This window comes from Dendrobates tinctorius, unplaced genomic scaffold (genome assembly GCF_039654945.1).
Source record: "Dendrobates tinctorius isolate UK_male_01 unplaced genomic scaffold, ASM3965494v1 ptg000162l, whole genome shotgun sequence".
NCBI lineage: Eukaryota > Metazoa > Chordata > Amphibia > Anura > Dendrobatidae > Dendrobates > Dendrobates tinctorius.
The window spans coordinates 52,802,416-52,828,666 of NW_027361829.1; positions in this window are offsets into that span (position 1 = coordinate 52,802,416).

The window sequence follows — 26,251 nt, forward strand, 5'->3', positions numbered from 1 at the left end:
AGTTCAGATCCTCCAGGATAACAAGGAGCAGTCACATGATCAGGATTTCAGACATGCAGGGATGATTGCAGAACCAGTGCTGAAACCTAGGCAGGTCACATGATCAGAATTCCAGACATTCAGAGACAAATGCAGAACCAGCCTCTGCTGGAACATAGGAAGGACACATGATCAGGGGTTCTAGACATGACGAGACGATCACAGAAGGCAGAGCAGAAATGCAGGCATCCCGCAGCTCAACAGTCATGAGGTGAGTGTGCACACTGCTCTAGGGAACATGCAGGATAGCAAACATGAGATGTGCGTGCACACCGCTCCAGGGGTCATGAGGCAAAACAGACATGGGGGACATGACAGACATGGCGAGCATGACATTCAGCACTAATATGGCACATTCGGATTTGTGATCGGAAACATGATAAAATCTGAAAAAATCGATAACATTAATTAAAAAGTGCGAGAAAATATTTGCATTGCCACAAAAGTATTTTCAGCACTTTAGCAACAATAATGGTGGTTTATCATGAGCATTTGGCACGTGTTTGATGAGGGGAGGGGGTTTGCAGAGCTCAGAGGAGCGGCATTCTTGTAAATAGTCATTTTTTTTCTAACTTTATGTGTGCACATTGTGGCCTGCCAATCAGGGCGCAGGAAACACCCACAATGTCCTGACATAACGGCTTGTATCATTGGCTGCTGAAATCACATGTCCCTCTACATCTTGTTTTAGCGCCATTTTGACACTGTAACAGCGCAGAGTCTGCTCTTGACGCTGGCACTGTTACCAGCAAGATTTTGGCTAGTTAGTCACGCAATTGTACATCAGTCAGATAGTGTAGCTAGCTACTGTCCAGTATGGCTGTTAAATTTACCTTCCAGCATTATTTTTGCCCATTACTGAGGTCCACAAACAAAACCAGCAGGGAACATGTCCTACAAGAGTGTTGCGCACTGCTTCTATAGTGCTCCATGCACAAGTATAGCATTCTAAATAATATTCTTTCATAGCTAAATGTGAAACAGCCTGCTGTATCCCACCTTGTCATGTTGTAGCGGTGATATGAACCTGTTTGCAGACCTAACGCACATTAAAAAAAATTATGTTTTCTTTTACTGAATGTGATACAGCCCGCTTTATCACACATTGTCATGTTGTGGCGGTGATATGAACCTGTATGCAGACCTCACGTGCATTAAAAAAATTATATTTTCTGTTGCTGAATGTGATACAGCCCGCTTTATCCCACATAGTCATGTTGTGGTGGTGATATGGATCTGTGTGCAGACTTAACGTGCAGTAAAAAAAATTATATTTTCTGTTGCTGAATGCGATACAGCCTGCCATATCCCATATTGTCATGTTGTAGCGGTGATATGAACCTGTTTGCAGACCTAACGCACATTAAAAAAATTATAATATTTTTTGTTGCTGAATGTGATACAGCCTGCCGTATCCTATGTTGTCATTTTGTGGTGGTGATATGAAGCTGTCTGCAGACCTCAAGCACATTAAAATATTTATGTTTTTCTGTTGACAAATATGATACAGCCCGCTATAGGAAACGTTTTCATTTAGTGGCTTTGAAATTGTACTGTGTGCAGAGCTGTTGCAGATTAAAATTAATTTATTTTATTTTTTTACAAACATGATACAGTAGCCGAGATCTGAGTTTGAAATTGTTTTGAGCCTATCTTCTAGATTATGTGCATCTTTGGCATCCATTTCTCACAGGCATCTTTTGTACCTACCTTGGGTCATCTGTTACACCTATCTCCTGACGTACATCAAGCTCTCTCTGGTAATTGGTGTTGGGTAAATGAGTAATCGTTGTAGGCTGGATCCTGGATCTCATATTTCCAATAGCCGCCCTGTAATTGATCCTGTTGTACATTGCCATTTTCGCACATTGTCATGGCCCTTTTTCTGATCAGTTCATGTAACGACACGTCGACCATATTTCTCCAGCAAGCCTGCACCTTACCAGCAGCAACTGTAGAAAAGAGGGCATTTCAATGCCACGGACAATCTTCTAGATTATACAGGCCTCATCCACAGTAAAAAAAAATATTGTATGTTACTAACCAAATACAGAAGGGGAGATCTCAGTTTGAAATTGGTTTAAGCATCTTGTCAATGTTATACAGGCCTTATCGACAGGTCCCCAAAAGAATTATTATGTTGCTAACGTCAAACATTAGGGGACATGCCATTTTCAGGCTCTGTTTGTTGCATCTACTCAATGTTATACAGGCCCAAAAAAATTCTTCTGTTACTAACGTCATACAGTAGGGGACATCTCACTTTAAATTGTTTGGAGCATCTAGTCAATGTTATAAAGGCCTTATTGACAGGTCAAAAAAATTCTTCAGTTACTAATGTCAAGCAGTAGGGAACATCTCACTTTGAAATTGTTTGGAGCATCTAGTCAATGTTATACGGGCCTTATCGACAGGCAAAAAAAAAATTTCTGTTGCTAACATCATACAGTAGGGGACATGTCACTTTGAAATTGCTTGTAGCATTTAGTCAATGTTATACAGGCCTTATCAACAGGCCCAAAAAAATTCTATTAGTAACCTCAAACAGTAAGGGACATCTCACTTTGAAATTGTTTGGAACATCTAGTCAATTTTAAACAGGGCTCATTGACAGGCCCCCCAAAAATTCTTCTCTTACTAACATCATACAATAGGAGACTTGTCACTTTGAAATTGTTTGGAGCATCTAGTCAATGTTATACAGGCCTTATCAACAGGTCCAAAAAAATTATTCTTTTACTAACATCATATAGTAGGGGACATCTCACTTTGAAATTGTTTGGAGCATCTAGTCAATGTTATACAGGCCTCATCGGCAGGCCCAAAAAAATTCTTCTGTTACTAACGTCATACAGTAGGGGACATCTCACTTTGAAATTGTTTGGAGCATCTAGTCAATGTTATACAGGCCTTATCGACAGGCCCCCAAAAATTATTCTGTTACTAACTTCAAACAGAAGGGGACATCTCACTTTGAAATTGTTTGGAGCATCTAGTCAATGTTATACAGCTGTGCTCAAAAGTTTACATATCCCAACAGAATTTTTGCTTTCTTGCCCATTTTTTAGAGAATAATAATGATAACACCAAAACTTTTTCTCCACTCATGGTTAGTGGTTGGGTGATGCCATTTATTGTCAAACTACTGTGTTTTCTCTTTTTAACTCATAATGACAACCAAAAACATCCAAATGATCCTGATCAAAAGTTTCCTTACCCTTTTAATTTTGGACTGATAACATGCACAGAAGTTGACACAAATGGGTTTGACTGGCTACTAAAGGTAACATCCTCACCTGTGACCTGTTTGCTTGTAATCAGTGTGTGTGCTTAAAAGCTGAGTGAGTTTCTGGGATCCAGACAGACTCTTGCATCTTTCATCCAGCCACTGATGTTTCTGGATTGTGACTCATGGGGAAAGCAAAAGAATTGTCAATGGATATACTGGAAAAGGTAGTTGAACTGTATAAAACAGGAAAGGGATACAAAAAGATATCCAAGGAATTGATAATGCCAGTCAGCAGCATTCAAACTTTGACTAACAAATGGAAAATCAGGGGCTCTGTAAAAACAAAACCATGGTCAGGTAGACCAACACAAATTTCATCCACAGCTGCCAGGAAAATTGCTTGGGATGCAAAGAAAAACTCACAAATAATATCAGCTGAAATACTGGACTTTCTGAAAGCTAGCGGTGTGGCTGTTTCAAGATGCACAATAAGGAGACACTAGAAGAAAAATGGGCTGCATTGTCGATTCACCAGAAGAAAGCAATTACTGCGCAAATGCGACAAAGTATCTCACCTACAATACACAAAACAGCAAAGATACAAGCCTCAAAACTTCTGGAACAAGGTAATTTGGAGTGATGAGACCAAAATTGAACTTTTTTTGCCACAACCATAAATGTTACATTTGGAGAGAGGTCAACAAGGCCAATGTTGAAAGGAACACCATTCCTACTTTAAAGCATGGAGGTGGATCGCTGATGTTTTGGGGATGTGTGAGCTACATAACATAGTTTTGAAGGATGAAGGAAGACCTTATGTCCATAGGAAAAGAAAACTTGGTCAAAGTTGAAACAAAGATGAAAGCAGAACGTTTTCAGCAAATACTGGAGGCAAATTTGCAATCATCAGCCCGGAAGCTGAACATGGGACTTACGTGGACGTTCCAACATGACAATGATCCAAAACACAAGGCCAAGTCAAACTGTCATTGGTGGCAGCAGAACAAACTGAAGGTTCTGGAGTGGCCAGCTCAGTCTCCTGACCTCAATATCATTGAGCAACTCTGGGGAAATCTCAAGCGCGCAGTTCATGCTAGATAGCCCTGGAATTTACAGGAATTGGAGGCTTTTTTGTCAAGAAGAGTGGACAGCTTTACATCTGAGAAAATAAAGAACCTCATCAACAACCACCACAAAGGACTTCAAGCTGTCATTGATGTTAGAGGGGGCAATACAATGTTTTAAGAAATGGGGTATGTAAACTTTTGACCAGGGTCATTTGGATGTTTTGGGTTATCATTATGATTTAAAAATAGAAAACACAGTAGTTTGACAATAAATGGCTTCACCTAACCACTAACCATGAGTCGAGAAAAAGGTTTGGTGTTATCATTCATATTCTCTGATAAAAGGCCAAGAAAGCAAAAATTCTGCCCGGGTAAGTAAACTTTTGAGCACAACTGTACAGGCCTCATGGACAGGCCCAAAAAACTTCTTCTGTTACTAATGTCATACAGTAGGGGACATCTTACTTTGAAATTGTTTGGAGCATCTAGTCAATGTTATACAGGCCTTATCAACAGGCCCCAAAAACTTATTCTGTTACTAACGTCATATAGTAGGGGACATCTCAGTTTGAAATTTTTTGGAGCAGATCTTCTTTGTCATGCAGGCCTCATCGACACTGAAACAATTCTTTCTGCTGTGAGCAACGTGTTTAATCACACTATATTTCACCTTCTAATTTTGTGCCGCTGAAAATCAGCTGCTTGCAGAGGTTGTGCAGAGTAAAAAATTTATTTTTAGTTGCTAATAGTGTGCTCCTAGCACACTATCTGAGCAACATGACTGGGAAAAAGTGAGGCCGTGGAGAAAAAGGGATTAGTCTTGGTGTTCGAGGTGTATGTAGGGTAGGTGTTAATGTTTCTGAAAGCACTAGTTAGCCACTAACGTGACATCCTATCCAAAGACAACTGACAACTTTTGTCACTGGATGTTGTAGTTTTTAGCGTGCTGCATTGTTCTTGTGTAATTGCAGTCTCTGATATCTTTAGTGGGGCTTAAATGCCTGCCGTTGCTGCTGCTGGAGATGTTAACAATAATTTGTGGAAATGTGAGCAGTCCTGCTTGTGAGTCCATCTGCTGGGTTGGGTGTAGTGGAAGACCTGTCTGTCCCTATTATACTATTTCTACTGTGGTAGAATTGATGCCACTTTGCTACTGTCTGACACTAATTTTTGTAAATGTGTAGATTTCGTGTTGAATCTCCTTAATGTGTGTTTCCTGTAGCAGTAGGCCTCCGATACCGGCAGTCCTCCACTGTCTTTGAGTCAACTATCCGTGTTACTATCCTTACATTTTTTTGACAATAGTAAATTACGAAACTGATATGCTGCAGATATTGCTGCAAGAAGACACTAATGGGTCAGTCTCTTTCATGAGTTCCAACTCTTCAGGGTGTTGGTGGTGGTATAGCACTCAAGCTTTCTTCCTCCATCCCATACTAACAACCACGGGCAACATAGAGGTAATCATTATCATCTTCGTCTCCTAACTGTTGCACGTCCATCACCTCTTCCTTCTCGTCCTTTTTATGGTCCTTCTCCATTTGTTCCTCCCATGTCAAATGTCTGAGAGATGGCAGACCTGAACTTATAGATATTGTTAACCCTAAAGGTATCTTCCTCTGCTTCCTCCTCTTCCCCCAGGACCACCAAAACCACCTGCTCACCCACACTATTTAAAGTGTGCTCCAGCATGTAGATGACAGTAATTGGGATGCTGATGATGGCATCATCACCTCTAACCATCTTAGTAGCCATTAAGAAAATGTACAGATGGGTGCAGAGGTCCTTCATCTGTATCCAGTATGCAAGTCTGAATTGCACCACGTCCGTACTGCTTTGCCCCAGGCTAGAAAAAATGTCATCCTGCACCAGATCTCAGTGCTGCTGCCACAGTTTCTGCAACATGCGCAGAGATTAATTCCACAGTGTGGTCATATAGCATATCAACCGGTTAACCAGTAGTCCTAAAGATCTCTATACCAACTGAAGTGGAATAGTGGAAGTCAGCATGATAGTGGTTTCTGGAGCAGCACATACACACTGGAACAGTGGCGGAGGAATTGCTGTACCATCAGGTTGAGGATGCGAATCATGTAAAACACGTATGTAAAGTTAACCGGCGTAGGGCCACCACCAGATTTGCACCATTATCGCACATAGCCTTCCCTGGCTCCAAGTTAAGTTCACACAGCTATTGCTCAAACTCGGCATGGATAGCTGTCCACAACTGTTGATCTGTATGACTGCGATCTCCAAGGCATATTATTGTAAACACTGCCTGATTACGGTGAGTCCTGGCTGTGCAGTACGGAGGTTGGGGAGGGATTCTCTCTGCAGTGATGGAACGTGTGTTTAATTAAAGCAGGAGTTGAGGGCACAGGTGGAGGCTCTAGAGGAGGTGGAGGAGGCAGAAGCACTGAAGGAACTGTTACATACAGAGGTTTGTTCCGCAAGTCCTGGCAATTCCAAGACTTGGCGTCTAGTGACACCTTGGTGTCTACTGCTTTATTTCTTCATACCCTGGTGTGTACTAGTTTAGTTCTCCAACCCAAGCTATTTAGTAGTTTAGTTCTCCAACACCTGTTGTCTATTAGTTTAGTTATCCATTGTATGGTGTGTAGTGGTTTAGCTCTACAACACTAGCTGTGTAGTAGTTTAGTTCTCTAATCCCTGTTGTCTATTAATTTAGGTCTCCATGTTCTGGTGTTAATTTGTTAAGTTCTGCAATCATAGCTGTTTAGTAGTTTAGTTCTCCAATCCCTGTGGTCTAGTAGTTTAGTTATTCATCTTATGGTGTGTAGTGATTTATTTCTCCATCCCCAAATGCCCTGCAAGCCTTGGAGATTGCATGACTTGTGGAGCAGCCCCTTCCTCGACTGCCCCTACAGCCACCAGAGTCACCCAGTGCCCAGTCATCTAGCTGTAACTCGACTGTCCATCCTTGCGTGTCCAGGCGTCATTGTTAAAACGCACCCTGGCAGACTTTCAAGGAACAGGTGATGTTGTCTGTGACTTGTTGCTGTAGCGCAGTCACATCTTTCTTACAGAAGTAATGGTGAATGGGCAACTGGTACTGGGGGGACTGTGACGGCCATCAGCTTTCAGAAACCGTCTGTATCCATAAGGTGTAAATGCTGCACTTCCATGGCCATCAGATTGGAGTGGCCTTGCAATAATCACAAGGATCACAGGCCATGAGTCATACAGAAAACAAGCGCTGTCATCTTAGTAGCGAATAGCTCTCAGCTGGCCGATATCGTCTAGACAATGACACGATTGGGCGACGAATCATCTGAGAAGGCCGCAGGCTGTTCACAATAATTATTTCTCAGAAAAGTAATAGTGAGCGTATGGCTTATCGACATCCACATTATAACACATGGAATATGCGTATATCCTGCTGTACGATCACTGCTAACTCCACGATAACCCTACACTCCTCACTTCCAACAACAATCCTGTTTTTAACTCAATAAATAAATGCAGGCCGATTGGATGCCATTCTTCTTTTCAGGTTCACACGATCAGAGTATTCTATCCCCTCTTTCTCAGAGTAGCAGTCATATACTGGCCCCCAGGCTCACTCATCCACTTCCTTGACCACTTTTATGCGTTGCGGCCACATTTCATGTCCTCAAAACTGACAACCCTTATCCTGGGAGACTTCAATATCTCCACCTCCCCAACTGCATCCCAGCTTCTATCTTTAGCCAATTCTTGTGGCCTCTCACAACTTCCAAACTCTGAGACACACAAAGACGGTAACACCCCGGATCTGGACTTTGTCGTGTTCAGATCAATCTTCCACCTAGATGACTCACCTCTTACCCTTTGTCCCCAATGAAACTAGGAATATAACCACAACATAGATATTTTTAGGTGCTCTATCATGTTCCCTAATCCAAGTCCTTTCTATATATACTTTATATACATACTGTGTGCATATATAAATATATATAACTTATTCTCTACTTCTCTGAAGGTAATTCACCATCAAACTCAACCATATCTAAAGGGCTCATGCAGCCTTTATCTACCCCTCATTTCCTCAAGATGGTTGTGGAGCGCCCCACGGGGCCAGGGGGTACTCGGTACCGGGCCCGTAGACTTCCATGGGGGACGGTGTCACAGAGGCGGCGACCCGGTCCGTGGCCCAGAGGCGTCCAGTAATTAAAATAGGGGAAAGTTGTGTGGTATTTATATGGTACAAATAAAGATAATGTTTACAGATGGTGAAATACGTGACACCACCTGTGGTATTCTGGTCAGAGGTGACCAGCGCTGCGGTGTTGTTTCTCTGGGATGGATGTTGGGCGCAGCTATGATGTTGTAGCCCTCCACAGGTAGGGCTGTAGTCCCAGGGAAAAGATGTTAAATAAATAGTAAAAATGGCTGTAAACGTTGGGGTACAGATAAATGAGAGAAAGACATAGAGAGGTGCAGTTTCTTAGCCTTTTACTGGTAATAGGTTGCAGTCCGGAGTACCACATACAGGTGATGGAATGAGTCCGGCTCGCCTGGAAGCATTTAGGGGATCCACCTTGCCAGGTGGGGATTTAGGACCTTCCTTTCTGTGCTGTGTGTGGGTCTCCGCTGTATATAACTATGCTGCGACCCTCTATTTGTGATGGTTTCACTAACCTGTATGCCTGCCAGCGTGAGCCTATTCCACGGGTACCATCCTTTTCACCATCAGCCCCGGGCTCCTTATCTGCTGACGTGCCCTCAGGTGTTCAGGAATTTACAATCTCCTGTACTTTCAGATTCGGCTATCAGGGCGTACAGCTCCTGTCAGCCTAGGACTCTGATGTCCCTTTTCTCTTTATTAGCCCTTCACTCAGGGGTCTGCTATATGCAGTATTTTAGCTTCCCTAGAGTCTCTCAGTCTCTGCTCTTGTCCTTTCCCTCTTCACAGATCAGCTCTGCCAATCTTTATCTGACAGGATCTTCCAGAAAGATCTCTTTACCTCACCTCCTCACGTTGTAACTGTCATTATCATTTCTCCTCACAGCTCACAGCTGTTTCGTTTCCATGACAACCCCCTCAACTGATTTCTGACTCACCAACCCCCTTTGCTGGCCAGAATTTATAAGGCAGCTTCCTTTTCTGACCTGCAACAGGAATTGTGATTTTTAATCTATGCTGCCTAGCATGGGGGTCCCTTTTCTGCCTCCAGTCCTTACGCTGCTGTCCAGGAAATGTCTTTGTGCTTGTACCTGGAGTTTGGTTGGTCGGAACCACTTTAGCCCACTTTGTGTGTCGTCCCTGGGCGTGGCTACAGGGCACTCTTTAGATGGGCCTGTTTTTCGCCACGCTGGTGGCTTATTTCCAAGGCTTTTTTGGAGTGACTATTTACAAATACAGTTCTGACCACATCTAGTCCTGTGGTCCAATTGTCCTTTAACTGGTTATTGCAAATACTTTAAGAAAGGTTCTTACAGTAAGTCTCTGTAGGCTCTCATGCTTAACGGTTACTACTATACATTCTTATTACTTTATTTACATTACGTAATCTCTGTAATGGGCAGGGATTTGACCTCTAGTACTACGAGTGGATCTACGCAGTATAGGTATTTCTGATGACCTGACCTGTTCTCTGATGTCTACTGCTAGTGCACTAGTCACTACGCTATAAATAGACTTGTGTAAGATAGGTATTCTAGACTGCCTTCTCTCTACTCCTAGACTCACCATGAGATTGTCAGATTCGCTGATAGCAGGGGACAGAATTCCGCATTCCTCTGCAGATGTGGTATCTGTTACTGGAGCCATTTCACTTAGAGTCTCTACTTCATCTGGTGCAGTAGGCTGATGAAAGGTTAGTACTGGTACTACTATTGCCTGATTTACTTGTGTCCACGTCCAAGGAAATTCTCCAAGTATGGTTTCAATCTTTTCTTCCAACTCTACTATGGGTTGTGGAGTGTGTTGGACTTCTTTTTTGTCCTTCAATTGATCAGGGCACATCTTTAGATGATCTCTTGAGACTGCTTCGAAGGTTTCTCCTCCATCTTTGCTGATGATACTGTACATACTTTGGTGTTATTAAAGTCTGAAGGTATCACGGTGTATGGCTCTGCTTCCCACTGGTCATCTAGTTTGTGAACACGTCTCTTTCTTTTTAGTACTTGTTCTCCTGGTGTGAAGGGAACTGCAGGGGCGTGTTGGTTGTAATTTCTTTCTTGTCTCTGTCTTGCTTGGGACAAACTTATCTCCACACATTCTTGTACTTCGTGGTATTGTTGTTGCCGCTCTTTATTCCAGTCTGCATCTGGTGATGTTGTCTCCGGTGTTAAGACTCCCATGTCTAAATCAATGGGTAACTTGCCAGGTCTTGCTCTCATCAGGTAGGCCAGAGTGAAATTTGTTGAGTTTACCGGTACATGATTATATAGATCTATCAGATCTGGCAACTTCTCTGGCCACTGGTTTCGTTCTTCCAGAGGTAAGGTCTTCAATAAGTCAATGACCACTTGGTTCATATTCTCACACATGCCAATTGTCTGTGGATGGTACGGCATCGTTCTGATTTTCTTGCAACCGTACATGTTGTCTCGTCGGCGGTGGTGACTGCCGCCGTTCAAGCAGCGGCGGGGCCCGCCGCCACCTGTACTCACCTGACCTCAGCTCGCCACGCTGTGTCCGCCTCCTCCTCGCTCCCGTCCTCCCAGCGCATGGTGGTCTCGTGCACTCGCTCTAGGTCGCGGGCGCGCCCTCTGCAGGTTCCTTAACCAGGTATTGGCAGCCTACCTGTGTCACTTTTCTAACGCCCATCAAGACAACTGGGTGTCCCTCCTGCCGTGGGCAGAGTTCGCCCATAACAACAATCCTAATGAGTCCACCACTAAAACGCCATTCTTCGTGGTTTCTGGCCATAATCCTGGTGTTCTGCTACCTCTCTCCATGCCTTCTGGTGTTACCGCAACGGATGCGCTTTCTTCCGAGTTTTCTCAAGTCTGGAGGGAGACCAGAGAGGCACTTGAAAAATCCAGTATCCGGATTAAGAGACATGCTGACAAGAGACGCAGGGACCTTCCGCCATTCCAACCTGGCGACAAAGTCTGGCTGTTAACTAAGCATATCCTCCTAAAGATTCCCTCTTACAAACTGGGTCCATGGTACATTGGTCCATTTGAGGTCCTTGGATGCATTAACAACGTGGCTTATAAATTGAGGTTGCCGGCTTCACTCCGGGTCCCTAACGCCTTCCATGTCTCGCTCCTTAAACCTGGTGTTCTTAAATCGGTGTCGCCCGGTACCACCTCCTTCCCCTCAGCCAGTAGGGGCCGATAACATCTTTGAGGTAAGAGATATTTTAGCCATGAAAAGAGTTCGTGGGCGAACCTTCTTCCTTATCGATTGGAAGGGTTTTGGTCCTGAGGAGAGGACTTGGGAACCTAGAGAAAATGTTAATGCTCCTCTTCTTTTAAGGAAGTTTTTGACCAACCTCAGGAGGGGGAGACGTAAAGGGGGGGTACTGTCACGTCGGCGGCGGTGACCGCCACCGCCTGTACTCACCTGCCCTCAGCTCACCACGCTGTGTCTGCCTCCTCCTCGCTCCCATCCTCCCAGCAAGTGGTGGTCACGTGCACTCGCTCTAGGTCGCGGGCGAGCGCTCTGCAGGTTCCTTAACCCTGCAGCGCCCACCCAGAGGTCTGGCCGCCCAATCAGACTGCAGCACGTGCTATATCAGGCATCTCCAAGATGGTGGAGACGCTTGATTATCGTGTGTTGTACCTTGGGGTACTCTGGCCAAGTTGTAGGGGTTCATTCATGCAGCTCTCTCTGTATTCCTGCCTTGCCTCAGTCCTGTACTCCTTTTTCAGTTCTGCACTCCATCCTGTACTCCTTGTTCAGTTCTGTACTCCGTCCTGTACTCCATCCCCCGTCCTGCACTGCGTACCCAGTCCTGCACTTCGCACTCAGTCCCGTACTCCTGTATTCCGTCCTGTACTCCGTTCTCAGTCCTGCATCCCATGCTCAGTCCTGTACTCCGTCCTCCGTCCTATACTTCCTACTCAGTCCTGCACTCCGCACTCAGTCCCATACTCCTCACTCAGTCCTGTACTCCGCCCCGTGTGCCTGACCCGTCCTGTATCTCTGGTTTGTCTTGTGCGCTGGTTCCGCCAGTCCCTCTCTGGTCCTTTGAGCCGCCCCTCTTGGTTCTAGCTGTCGCGGTATCTGTCTTCTGAGGGTCTGCCCCTAACGGTCCCTGTATAGGGGTCGGCTTCACCTGGCGCGCTCGCCCCCGGGAGCTCTAGTTCCGCGACCCAGAGGGTCCACTTCTCGGACGTTACCTTCCTGGTCGTCACACATGTTATAGAACTCCTGGAACACTTCTGCCTCAAAGGCTAGACCTTGGTCGGTGAGCACTTGTTCAGGGTATCCGTGCGGTCGACAAAAGTGCTGCTGAAATGCCTTGGCTGCTGTCTTCGCTGTTTGGTCTTTAACAGGTACGACTACCAAGAACCTCGTGTAATGGTCACCGATGGTCAAAGCATAGGTGTAGGCATTCCTACTCGAAGTTAACTTCACGTAATCCAAGGCTACTAGTTCAAGCGGCTGTTTTGTGATGATCGGCTGCAATAGGGCTCGCTGGCTGTTTCGGTCTTTTCTGCACAGGTTGCATGGGCCACATTCTCGGCACCACTTCTCAATGGAACTCCTCATGCCAACCCAGTAGAACCTTTCACGAAGTAGAATTTCCAACTTCTTCCAACCGAAGTGTCCTGCTCCATTGTGGTACGCCTCTAAGACTATTGGCGCATCCCTCTTCAGGACTACCACCTGCCAGGCGAGTTCGTGTGCGCGCGAGTTGATGTTCCTCCGACACAGTTTACCCTCGTAGATGAACAGCTTGCCTCTCTCCTTCCATAGCTGCTGTGCTTCCTGTGGGTCATCTTGACCAGGGTGTGCATCAGCTTCTGCAAGCCACTCCATTACGAGGTGAACAGCTGTGTCACTGTCTTGTGTCGCTGTCCACTTATGATGGGGTAATGGATTCAGCATTACCTCTCGTATGACAAAGCGCTTATTCCTCACTCCTTGAGAGCACTGGGTTGTAATTGGACGGTGGATGGCTGGTAACTCGATTTCTTTGAGTTCTTTTGGATCTTCTCCCCCGTCTGGTAAATTGGGCATCCTGGACAACGCATCCGCATTAGCATTCTTATGTCCTGCTCTGTACTTGATGGTGAACTCGTAGTTGGACAGCCGGGCCATCCATCGCTGCTCAAGTGCCCTGAGCTTTGCCATTTCAAGGTGGGATAGCCTGTTATTGTCCGTGTAGATGGTGAACTTTGCGGAAGCCAAGTAGTGCTTGAAACGTTCTGTTACCGCCCAGACTATGGCGAGGAACTCCAGCATAAAGGAACTATAGTTGTTGGGGTTCCTCTCAGTGGGACGAAGCTTCCTGCTGGCGTAGGTAATCACTCTCTCTCTGCTCCCAATCCCACGTTGCTGGCGTCAGTGCTAAGTACAAATGGTTGGTCATAGTCAGGGTAGTCCAGGACCTCATCTCCTGTGAGGGCCAATTTCAACTTGGTGAAGGACTCTTCTATCCCTTTGTTCCACTCGAACGGAAGATTTTTGTTCTAGGCCTTCTTGGATTGGTCCACTAGAAGATCTTGCAGCGGTGCTGCTATCTTAGTGAAGTTCTTGATAAATCTTCGGTAGTAGCCTACTAACCCAAGAAATTGCCACACTTCATGGATAGTGCTGGGTCTTTTCCAGTCCCTGATAATGGTGACTTTGTCAGGATCAGGTGCCACACCTTCCGCGCTCACCACATGGCCTAGGTACTGCACCTTGGGTTTCAAAAGGTGACATTTGGATGGTTTTATTTTCAGGCCAAAGTTTGACAGGGCTTCGAATACCTCGGCTATGTGCTTCAAATGGTCTTCATAGGTTTTGGAGAAAACGATGATGTCATCCAGGTACAGCAGAACGGTTTCAAAGTTTTTATGTCCAAGGCAGCATTCCATTAACCGCTGAAATGTTCCTGGTGCATTGCTGAGCCCGAACAGCATGTAGTTTAACTCGCAGAGGCCCATTGGTGTTGTAAACGCTGTCTTCTCTTTGTCTGCCTCTGCCACAGGAACCTGCCAATACCCACTGGTGAGATTTAAGGTAATGAAATAATTAGCAGTTCTCAGTGCAGCTAGTGATTCCTCAATTCTAGGCAATGGGTACGCATCTTTATGTGTAATGCTGTTAACCCGCCTGTAGTCTACACACATCCTCATTGTACCATCTTTCTTCTTAACGAGGACTAATGGAGCTGCCCAGGGGCTACAACTATCTCTGATTACCCCAGCCTCCTTCATGTCTCGTAACATTGGCACATTGGTAGTGTGCTGGGGGTACAGGCTGGTGTCTCTCTTTAATGGGTGGATGATCTCTGGTGGGGATATGATGTTGAACCCCTTTTGCCTGCCCAAAATCTAGAGGATGCTTGCTGAAGACCCGTTCAAATTCTCGAGCCACCCGGTAAGCCCCATGCTTTTGGTGTGAAGGGGTGGAGTCAGTGCCTACGTGTAGTTGCTGACACCAATCCTCCTGCTGCCCTTCAGAGCCATTCTCTTCCACCTTGTCAGACGGAATCAAGGCTTCTAGTGTCTCGATTGCATTGTTACTGACAGTGAACAATTTTGCAAGGGTGGCATACCGGGGTAACTGAACCTCTCTCTCCCCACAATTTAAGATTCGTATTGGTACTCTCCCCTTGCGGACATCAACTACCCCTCTGGCTGTCAGGATAGTGGGCCTACTATCAGAATACATGGGTTCTACCAGGGCTTGGTAATATTGACCCCTTAGGCCTATTGCTGCCCGACACCAAATTAACATTTCACGTCTGGGAGGTATTGCAATGGGGAAAGGATCACTTACTCTGACACTGCCGATTTCTCCACCAGACAGCTCTACCTGTTGTCTCTTCATCAGGGCTCTGATCTCCTTTTGCAAGACCCGTTGCTGACTGGAGCTGGTGGTCTCGGCTACCTGTTGGAACAAAACAATAATTTCTCCAAGACAATTTTCAATTACATTAGTGCCTAATGTGATCATAGGATGGCATTCTTGTTTGTCAATATCTACTATTATCAAACCTTGCGATTGCAATTCTACTCGTCCAATCTTGATGGTCACCTCTTTATATCCCATCTGAGGCAAGGGCTGACCATTGCTGGCAAAAATGGTAAGGTCTTTATCTGGGCTATGAGTAATGTCTGAATCTGCCCAGTACTGCTTAAAAAGAACATATGGTATCGTTGTCACCTGGGAGCCAGTGTCCAGTAAAGCGTTCATCGCAAACCGTCAATCACAACAGGCAAGACTGGTCGTCCTCCTACGTACTTGTCTCGCCAATTTGGTGGGCCTGTTCGTCTTACTCCTGAGGGTTGGCCCTTTGCCCCAGGGGTTGCTTGTTTAAATGACAGTATCTTGCTAGGTGTCCTGCCTTGTTGCAGCGGCGACAGATGGGCTGTCGGTCCTCGTCGTAACGATCGCTGTCTCTCCCTCTGGTCGGCGGGATCCTCTTCTGCTGTCGCCACGGGACGTCTTCTGGACTGGAGGCCAGCTGGATCTTCTTCTTTGGAATCACTTGCAGGGACTGCACAGTTTTTGTGAGTGTAGCCACACTTTTAGATAGTTCCTTGACTTGGAGACGTAAGTCTGCAGCAGAATCCTTATCTTGGGAAAGCTTGTCAGTCTCAATAGGGGTCTTTGGAAAGGATGCTGTCTCCTGCTGGTCTGTAATTGCAGGATGCTTAGAGGGCTCTGTGCTGCTAGGGTTCGGTTCACGCAGCACTCTGATGGCTCTATCCTTAAAGTGTGCAAAATTCCATTTCAGGATTTTGTAGGGCCATTATGCGCAGCTGTGTCCTTTGATTGTTTGACTGGAGTCCCTCTATGAACTGTTCTGTTAGTAATCTATCTTCATCTTGCACGCACTCAGGGTCAACCTGCTTTACAGGCCGTAGTGCCTCCTGAAGATTAAGGGCATAGTCCCATATACTGTGCTGCACTCTCTGTTTGCACCCAAACAATCTCATTTTTATCTCTGTTGCAGTGCGGGTATCAAAAGTGTCTTTCAGCATGGCTAATACTTGTTTGACAGTTCTTTTATCAGTGTCCGGCCAGGACTTTACTTCCCTCTGAGTCGCACCAGTTAACTGGCCAATGAGGATACTGACTTTTGACTCTCTGACAGAGGGTACACTTTGAACAAATTACATAGTCTTTCTTTAAAATCACTCAGGGTGTGCGACTCCCCTGAGTACTGAGGTAACCAGGCCGCTCCTGGTATATATGGCATTGATAGCGGCATTATGGAGGCTGTGGCTGCGACCACTGCTGAATCTTCACCTGCGTTGAGCATTTTCTTCCTGTTTTTCACTTGCTCACTAACGTCAGAGCACGGGCAGGGGCTTCGCGTCGTGCTTTATTTCTGACTCTGTTCACAATTGCACGTCCCTCTGTGCTCGCACACACTGTGTGTCACAATTTTGGCAGTTATTTGAAAGCTCAGTAAAGTCTTTAGCACACAATTTAATGAAGTCTATGGCACACAGTACCCAGCTTTGCCAGGCTCCTTTACCCAGCTTTGCTAGACTCGCTAAATCCTGCTCGTGACCCCAGTTGGAGCACCCCGCGGGGCCTGGGGGTACTCGGTACCGAGCCCGTCGACTTCCATGGGGGACGGAGTCATGGCGGCGGCGACCCGGTCCGTGGCCCAGAGGCGTCCAGTAATTAAAATAGGGGAAAGTTGTGTGGTATTTATGTGATAAAAATAAAGATAATGTTTATAGATGGTGAAATACATGACGCCACCTGTGGTATTCTGGTCAGAGGTGACCAGCGCAGCGGTGTTGTTCCTCTGGGATGGATGTTGGGCGCAGCTATGATGTTGTAGCCCTCCACAGGTAGGGCTGTAGTCCCAGGGCAAAGATGTTAAATAAATAGTAAAAATGGCTGTAAACGTTGGGGTGCAGATAAATGAGAGAAAGACACAGAGAGGTGCAGTTTCTTTACCTTTTACTGGTAATAGGTTGCAGTCCAGAGTACCACATACAGGTGATGGAATGAGTCCGGCTCGCCTGGAGGCATTCAGGGGATCCACCTTGCCAGGTGGGGATTTAGGACCTTCCTTTCTGTGCTATGTGTGTGGGTCTCTGCTGTATATAACTATGCTGCGACCCTCTATTTGTGATGGTTTCACTAACCTGTACGGCTGTCAGCGTGAGCCTATTCCACGGATACCATCCTTTTCACCATCAGCCTCAGGCTCCTTATCCGCTGACGTGCCCTCAGGTGTTCAATGTGCACAGGAATTTACAATCCCCTGTACTTTCAGATTCAGCTATCAGGGCGTACAGCTCCTGTCAGCCTAGGACTCTGATGTCCCTTTTCTCTTTATTAGCGCTTCACTCAGGGGTCTGCTATATGCAGTATTTTAGCTTCCCTAGAGTCTCTCAGTCTCTGCTCTTGTCCTTTCCCTTTTCACAGATCAGCTCTGCCAATCTTTATCTGACAGGATCTTCCAGAAAGATCTCTTTACCTCACCTCCTCATGTTGTAACTGTCATTATCATTTCTCCTCACAGCTCACAGCTGTTTCATTTCCATGACAACCCCCTCAGCTGATTTCTAGCTAACCCACCAACCCCCTCTGCTGGCCAGAATTTAAAAAGCAGCTCCCTTTTCTGACCTGCAGCAGGAATTGTGACTTTTAATCTATGCTGCCTGGCATGGGGGTCCCTTTTCTGCCTCCAAGAATGACTTCACCTCTTAGAGGGAGGCGATGTCATTGTGACAACCGGACTCTGGGGTGTCACAGTTGTACCATCATTGTAAATAAGCACCTCATTGTAAATTGTAAGCTCTGGAGAGCAGGGTCGTCATAATTTTAGCTTGAATTGTCTGATTATCTTAAACTTGGTAACTTTTGAATGTTTTATGTGAACTGCTGACTCGTAAAGCTATGTGTAATGTGTTTGTGATTTATAAATAAAGTTTATTATTATTAGTAGATTGAAGGTGGTGAAATTCAAGCTGTTAACTGTGCCATGTGTCAGAGTTGTAGTGATTCGCTCTGGTAGATAATGGCAGGGCTGCAGTAACGAGGCAACACACAGGCATAAAGTCCAATTTCAATGGTTTATTGTCACGTAGTAACCAGCAGGTTAACAGAACATAAGGAAAAATATAAGCATACTCCAACTTGGAGAACCACTGGTCCCAGACTCCTTGCACGGAAAGGGCTTAACTAAGTGGCTGTCAGATCCTGTGGCATCCACCAGGTGCCATTCCCGAGGTTCTTCTGAGTCTTGCTGCTATAGTCCTGCAGCATGGGAATTTTGTATACAAGTTTCAGGCTGAGCCCTGCCAAGTTCCTGTAGCTTCCAGAAACTCACTCAACATGTGGCAATTACCAACCTCCATTGCATAGGCCCTAACCTCTCCCACAAGTGAGGTAGACATCACATGGGCTGATCATGTGACCCTGACATCATCGCAGGTCCCGTCTTTAGGGAAAAACCTGGCCAAACATTAATCTGCTGGGAGAAACATATCTCCCATCCAGTAAATCACCCTTTACTGTACCACAGAGTGAAGAATCTTTTATGTGAGCACAACTGCACAAACGAGAGCTTGCTGCTGTGCCGACACAGGGTGGAGTAGGGTGAACACGACATGCTGCTGGACTGTGTGAAAGGTGCAGGCAGGGATGTTATGGTGGATTGAGAAAGATGGGGTGTGCTTGATATGTAAGATCAGTCAAAAACAGGAAGCATGTCCAATTCCGTATCAGCTGACAGGCTTTCAATCACCCCAACTGTAGGGGGTAAACCAGTGGAGGTTCTTCGGCCGGAGTCCTGTGTGACAACACTTGCCACGGTGAGGGAGGAGGAAGAATCATAAGATACGGTTGATGGGGTGGACGGTGGTTGGCAAGACCAGCTAGTCTGCATTTTAGCACAATGACATGCCCAGATTAATGCATGTTGATCGCATATATGCCTGGACGTGCATGTAGTACTGAAATTATTTCATTTTTTTTACTCTACTAGGTTATTTTTAAAAAAGTTGACAGCATGATTTTTTAGATTTTTGCCAGTCTGATAAAAAGACCCAAGCTAGGCAACTGCAGAACCCCAAATGCTGCTGTCCACTGGCAGAGTTGGGCCTCAGGATGCATTGGTTGTTGTGGTTGCATAACTCTTTGTCTACATAACATCCTCGTCTTCCTCATCTTTCTCCTCTGCTGAGCTACTCAGCTGCATGCTTCTGGGTTTACACCAAGTGTGATCTACTACCTCATTGTCATCCTCTCTGTTCTCCCACTCCTCACCCTGAGAGTCACCCTCCTCCTTTTCCTGCCTTGACAGCACAGTACAGTCCGCAGTCACCTCAAATATCTGAGTCTCGTCACAAGTGGATCACCATCACCCAACGGCGTTAACGTCTGTTGACAAAGGTTTGGTTTATGCTAGGACAAAACTTTGTCTGGCCACAGATCTAAGTCAGAAAAAATTTTGCCATCGGTGCAGATGATTTCCTTCTATTGACTCTGTGAATCTTTAGCATATAACGTGTGAAGAGATCTGCAAACTCAGTCATCTGTGGCTCCCAACAGTCAGTTGTACATTTGAAGAGTTGTGATGTGGGGGAAAAAAGTTTAATTGGGGTGCAACCACTTAGGACTGTACTGTGGGTGATGTTAAGGTGGAGGAAGAGGAGCAAAGGCCACTTGATGCAGCGCTTGCCATCTACTGGAGCACATGATCTTTCTGGCCCTCATCTACAAAGCATACCGTTGTACAGCTGCGAAAGAAAGGGAATGGAGTTGCCCGCCTAGTAACAGAAGTCGTAAATATGCTGCGAAAATTTTGACTGCAGCAAAACAACCGACTTCTCATCCCTTATTTCATACCTGTCTCCCAACCCTAAACAGCTATTCAGCACTTTCAATTCTTTCCTGCATCCACCAGTTCCACCTTCCTCTCATCTCAGGTGAATACTTTGCCTCACCATTTGTGAACTTGACACAATAACGTCCTACCTCTTTCCAAACTTTACCACAGTCTTCATCCCAAGCATAACTCACATCTTCAACCTGTCACTAACAACTGGTGTCTTCCATCCTGATTGAAGCATACCTTGATCACACCCATCCTCAAAACGCCTACCCTTGACCCATCCTCTATTTCTACTTATTGCCTCATATCATTTCTCCCCTATGCCTTCAAACTACTGGAACAACACATCCATTATGAACTGTCCTCCCACCTCTCCTCTTGCTCCCTCTTTGAACCCTTACAATCTGACTTCAGACCGCACCATGCCACTGAAATTGCCCTGACTAAAGTCACCAATGACCTACTAACTGCCAAATGAAAGTGACGCAAGTTTGTCCTTCTCCTTGACCTGGCATCTGTCTTTGACACAGTGGACCATTCCCTCTAACAGACTTTCTGATCTGTTGACATCACAAACTTGGCCCTTTGTTGAATCTCCTCATACCTAACAGACAGGACATTCAGTGTCTCCCACTCACACTCTACCTCCTCATCTCACCCCCTCTGTGTCAGTGTCTACCAAGGTTCACTTGCAAGACCGGGAACTATGCTTAAAGAGCTCACACATGCTCGCTTCCTCCCTCTTAAAGGGACCGCCCACATCAACCTAACGTATTTTCAACCTATAGCTGGGTGACACCTTCTATTTAAGGCTTCTCCTCCAATATGGAGGTGCCTGAGCTACGTTGTTAGTTTGCCTTGCATGCTTGCTAGTTGTCAGGTTCCCCAGGTCCACCTGTCTGCTCATCTACCCTGTACCTGTCTGTTCTTACTTGTCTGTGCCCATCTGCTCATACCTGTCTGCACTCTTCTGTTCATCAGCTGGTCTAGATCGTACCTGTCAGTGCCCATCTGTCTAACACCCGATGCAGCCTAAACCTGCAAGTGCTTATCTGTTCTTCAGCCAGTCCCTACAGTGAATGCCTGCATTTTTCATCCCTCCTTTGGGCCGTAGCAGCTCACCCACTATAGCGGGTCAGCTGCCACATTTTGTAGGTCAGCCATGGAGTAGGACCTGATGCCACTTCTTTGTACCTCTTGGGTCGCAATTTTCATCTGCTGCAACTTGTCTGAGTAGGGATTTGGTAAGCCACCTATTTACACCCCTTCCAGGCTTTCAGAGGAATAAAGAACAGTGATTCCACTACCTTGCCCATTACAGTCTCCATCTGTGGGTTGGCTGTAGTGGAAGAGGTGTCGGTCCCCGTTATGCTAATTCTACTTTATTGCAATTGATGCCACTTTGTTGGTGTCTGCCACTTATTTTTATAAATGTGTAGACTCCTGGTTGGGTCTCATTCATGCGTGTTGCCTGTAGCAGTAGGCCTCTGAGACCGTCAGGCCTCCACTTCCTTGGACTTAACTACCAGTGTTACTATTCTTAAATTTTTTTGACAATGGTAGTTACAAAACTGATATTTGTGCCGCATGAAAGCAGGTAGAGGAGTTGCATGTGATATCAGGGCTCCCAGCACAGGGGACATACACCAATCCCTCACCTACCTCATCTTGTCATCTTACTGAGACATCCCATTGAAAGCTGTAAATGCTATCCCAGACCCCGATACCTCATGCCTGGCTGATTGCTGCAGTGCCATGCTACAATTAGTGCTGTGGGTGAATTGAGGACAATTTCCTGATGTCTGCCCCTCATTTGATATGTTTTGGCAGCATTTGAGGCCATTATAAGGTGTTGTGCATGCATTTGTTTTTACTTCCCATTGAGCTGAATGGCGTTCAGTTATGTTCGGCGAATATTCAACGAATTAATCGGTGAATACTGCAAATTCGGCTATCGTAATTCAAAAAGAACATATAACTATTTGCTCATCTCTAATTATTTATTTCATTTTAATACAACACACTATGATTCCCTTACCATGCCCCCCACATACAGTGTGATATCTCCATAGTTACTTCACACCCAATATAAGTACCACCTGTATGCAGACGACACCCAGATCTACCTCTCTGGCCCAGTTGTCACCTCTCTGCTGTCCAGAATCCCAGAGTGTCTATCAGCCATATCCTCTTTTTTCACATCTCGCTTCCTAAAACTCAACATAGTCAAAACTGAACTCATTATCTTTCCTCCATCTCACGTATTCACATATCTTCCCTACCCGATCTATCTATTATGGTAAACGGCATCACGCTCTCTCCAGCACTTGAAATCCACTGCCTTGGAGTAACTCTCGACTCTGCCCTGTCCTTCAAACCACACGTCCAAACTCTTGCCACCTCTTGGCGCCTCCAACTCAAAAATATTTCCAGAATCCATCCCTTCCTCAGTCCTCTATCTACTAAAACTCTTGTACATGCCCTCATCATCTCCCGCCTTGACTACTGCAACACTCTTCTCTGTGGCCTCCCTGCTAATTCTCTTACACCACTCCAGTCTGTCCTCAATTCTACTGCCCGACTAAACCACCTCTCTCCTCGCTACTCCCCTGTCTCCCCCCTCTGCAAATCTCTCCATTGGCTCCTAATTCCCCAACGAATCCAGTTCAAACTACTAGCACTGACCTACAAAGCCAACCACAACCTTTCCCCTCCCTATATCTCTGAACTAATCTCCCAATATCTTCCCTCACGTAATCTTCGATCCTCCCAAGACCTCCTACTCTCCTCCACACTTATTTGTTCCTCACACAACCGCCTCCAAGATTTTTCCCGAATATCCTCTATCCTCTGGAATGCCATGTCTCAACACGTCCGATTATCCACCACCTTCGGATCCTTCAAACGGAACCTGAAAACCCATCTTTTCAGGAAAGCTTACACCCTGCAATGACCGTTCTGCTGCCTCATCACCGCCTGAGGTGCCGCCTCATCACCACCAGAGCTGGTGCACCCCCGACCTTCTGTCTCTTCCCCACTATCCCGTAGAATGTAAGTCCGCAAGGACAGGGTCCCCTCCCCTCTGTACCAGTCTGTCATTGTAAATTTGTTTACTGTTAACGATATCTATAACTTTGTATGTAACCCCCCTTCTTATGTACAGCATCATGGAATTAATGGTGCTATATAAATAAATAATAATAATAAGCCCCCCTCAGTGACCTCCAACACAGTATGATGGCTGCAAAGTCCCCTCCATAGTATTATGCTGCAATAAACCCCCAACCAAAGTATGATGTACCCACTGCTCCCCTCACAGCATGATGCCCCACACAATATAATAGCCCCCACAGACTCCCATACAAAATATGAATGTCCTCACACTTCTGGCACAGTATGACAGCACACACAGCTTGATGGATCTAATAGCCCCAAACACACAGTATGATGACCCCCCCACATACAACATGCTGATCCCTCACATACAGTTTGATAGCCTCCACAGACCCGCACACAGTATAATACTCTGAAACACATACAGTATGTTGACCCCATACTGTATTAAGGCCCCACAGCCTCCTCACACAGAATTATGGCTCCCACACACAATGTTACCTCTCATTGACCTTAACACAGTTTGAAGGACCAATATCACTTCCACCAAAATGTAATGACCCCCATAGCAAATATCAGCAAGTAGCAAAAAATACTTATCTCTCTTCCCCCATTGCACTGCATCAGTCTGTGCTGTATGTAGACTGAGGCTCTGCATAGCGGTTGTAATCTAGTGATGTCATCACAACTGTTGCACTCTGACTGAGATGCACAGCCTGCATAATGGAGGAAAGAGTTAAAGGTATCCTGTTCCACAATTGTATACAGCTGTGTCTGCATCCTAAAGTTGCTAATACTGTGGTAATAGAGGCACTAATTGTAGGTGGGTAGGAAATGCCATTCGGAAATATCATTTGGTACCCCCACCCCACTGCATTGTCTGACATTAGTAGCAATTAGCCATATCATCCACGTGCAACATCTAAGTGTACTGCAATTAATTAGACCAGAATTTAATGTGATGTATTCGGAATGCATCTGGTCATCTAACACCACCAATCAGCATGTCTATTTATCAATTCTTCCCCACAGGTATGTGTGACACTGCTATCCAGCTTTTCCAAACTCTGATATTTTTTTGGCTCTGCTGCTTATCCCTAGTATGCTGCTACCCTCTCCCCACTTTTCCTTATGACCTGCTTGTTTACTCTGACTACAATATCCTACATCTGGCTCAGCTTTGATTAGGAGAACAAGAAGATGAGTATAGCTCTCTTCCCTCTGTTTCACACCTGAATACATTTGTTAGCAAACTTACTGTATTGTAAGTAACACGTCTGCACAAATGTAGTCTGCTCTGCATCATCCAAGTACAGTATCTAAGTGTACTACAATGATTAGACCAGAATTTAACCAGAAGAGAACTGAAGGTAACTGGATAAATAGTTATTGTAAACAATATTTCGATATGTTTCCACTCTCACCCTGATAGTTCTTGACTTTCCTCTAATCACTACATCTTGTACTGAACTTGCCATCTCTCCCTCCATCCTCCACATCCATCTCACCTCCTCCTCAGATCTGTTCCTCAACATACAGTCCTTTGTCTCCAAATACAGACAGCTACCTCATGCCCTCTCCCAGTACCACCTACTAACACTTTCTCTGCTCCTCCTCACTACTAGTCATATCTCTCCAAATCATAGCCCTCCTCACAACATCCCCACTGTCACTCCCACCTCCTATCTATGATCTAGCACAAACTTCTGCAACCCCTCTAAGCTCATTTCTATTAATTCAGCCCCAAGTTCCCCAGTCTCTCTAACAGGAGCTCTATGGAATTTGTTGTGAGCACTTTTGACCTGACGTCTGAGTTTGGGCTCCCTCTGGTGGTTGCTGCGGGTAATGGAGCTAGACGATTTGACAGAAGTCAATCACCTGAAGAGGACGAGTGGAGGTCAGGTGTTACAGATTGGGAAGATTCAAGTGAGCAGGCTTCCTTCAGTTGTTGCTGGTGATTTGGTTTTCTTCCTGTGCATTTTGAAGTCCACTTGCCCCCTGCTTGGTCCTGCATCGTTCAGAGTGCAAACATATATTCCCATTAAAACATCAATTTTAATAGTTGCTACCTAAAAATTCACCAGACGCTGATAGATACAATGGGAAGTTTTCCCCTGCACTGCGCATGACTTCTGTGACGTTCGAGGAGGTGTCTCCTCTTTAGCCCTGAGCATCCATCATAAAGCTCCTCCTGGTGAGTCAGCGCATAATTAACAGGATGTGAGTGGAAGTATATGCGGTCCAGCGTGGAGCGCATAACGCGCGTTCATCCACATGCTGGCAGGCTTAAAAAGAAAGCCTTATCTGCGCATGTCCACAAATGTATCAGGAAACTTTTCGTAAAATCATTGTTTTAACACAAACTGATATCTCTCCATATGCTATATAGATGCATCTGGGGGAATGATGTGTGTGGCACACTGGGGAGCGAATTATAAATAAGGAATGTCTGAAACATAATAACACCCAGTCAAGTGTGAGTTAAAGAGGCAGTTTTTGAGGGTAGGCCTGATTGGCCTCCGTCTCCATTGTGGGAGATTTAAACCTGCCGTACACAAGTTTAGTCAGGTATGCCCACTTATTCAGACACCTCACATCACTGGCACTGCTAGGTTCCTCATTAGGGCCTCCTGATGAACCGCAAAGATGGGGAAATGCGTCGAGGCTGGAGCTAAGTAGGGGCTGCGTGCCCCACTATATATCCTATATATGTCTTTATTTGGAACTACTATGCACAAATCTAGCTGTTCCTGATGTTTATTATGTGAACCTTGCAATTTGAATTGATTTTCCTGGTTTACAGTCAGGTCTCTTTGTACTAGTTGGGCGATATTATTGTTGTTGTGTGACCCCATTTTTTGTGCCATTTATATTAGGTGCAC